A 1,406-nucleotide genomic window follows, 5' to 3' on the forward strand; every position below is an offset into this window, starting at 1 on the left:
ACATTACTCAACAATATTCATATTCATATACAAAAGAATATTTCATTAATGAATGTATTGGCTACGTTTCATAAATAAGATATGAGATTTGTATGAGAAGGCCCAACTGAAGCCCATAAATATATCCAGCGGATGGGGTATATAATGATAATAAATCGCCCAAAAAAAGAAAAGAAAAAAGCATTCACGACCACGACGACGAGGAGGATATGACGACGGAGAACAGCTACACTGCGCATGTGGAATATTGGCGTCAAGCGGAGGAATCCGAGGTAATAATTCTTTCATCTTATTAATAATTAAGAGAGAAGTTATCTATGATTAATTGTGATTTGTATTAAGCAAGGCAAGATGATTCGATACATTGAGAGAATTATAATATATATAGCCTTTGGCTTAGGGTTTACTAACCAAATGAATTACATATATAACCTTTCTATACTATCTCCTTTATACACCCCCTCAAGATGGAGGCAAGTGTTTGAGTCCAATCTTGTTGCACAGTGTGTGAAAACGGAGGGGATGAAGAGGCTTCGTCAATACATCGGCGAGCTGGTCTTCGGTGAAAATATGGGCAACACGAAGAGCACCAGACTGTATGTGACCACGCACAAAGTGGTAATCAATGGCAATATGTTTCATCCGAGAATGAAACACAGGATTGGCGCAAAGATAGGTGGCTCCCATATTGTCACAATAAACCACTGGTGCGGTCGGCAAAGAGAGTCCCAATTCAGTAAGTAAAGAGAAAATCCAGGCCAATTCAGAAGCTGCATTTGCGACAGCCCTATACTCTGCCTCCGTGGAAGAACGAGCCTCACTTCGCTGCTTTTTCGAGGACCAAGAGACCGGACTCCCCCCAAGATAAACAATATATGCGTTTGTCGAAATGCAGTCACCTCTATCACCTCCCCAATCGGCATCCGAGAAAGCATGAACAGTGAGAGGACAGTCGGAGCGGAGGAATATGCCATGAGACTTGGTTCCTACCAAATAGCGCAACACCCTCTTCGCAGCTTGCCAGTGAGCCGTCGTTGGTCGATGCATAAACTGAGATAAGTGATTCACAACAAAGGCAATATCAGGTCTTGTAAAAGCCAAATATTGCAGACTGCCGATGACCATCCGATATTGTGTTACATCCGCAAGAGCCGTGCCAGTGGTGAGAGTAAGTTTCTTAGTGTGACACATTGGGGATGGAACCGGCTTAGCATCAAGCATATTGGTGCGAGCCAACAAATCACAAATATACTTACGTTGCATGAGATGTAAGCCTTGGCGGGAATGTGTGGCCTCAATTCCAAGAAAATAACTGAGCGGACCAAGATCCTTAAGCGAGAAACAAGAGGCAAAAGATGCGTTGAACGGTTGAACAAGATGTGAAGGACCCGCGATGATGATATCAT

The 1,406-nt window shown here is 43.0% G+C and overlaps 1 pseudogene; it reads left to right on the forward strand.

The window, feature by feature from the left end:
* LOC104778841 overlaps positions 210-1,406 on the forward strand; it is a 4,575-nt pseudogene continuing 3,378 nt past the window's right edge.

This window comes from Camelina sativa, chromosome 3 (genome assembly GCF_000633955.1).
Source record: "Camelina sativa cultivar DH55 chromosome 3, Cs, whole genome shotgun sequence".
Lineage (NCBI taxonomy): Eukaryota > Viridiplantae > Streptophyta > Magnoliopsida > Brassicales > Brassicaceae > Camelina > Camelina sativa.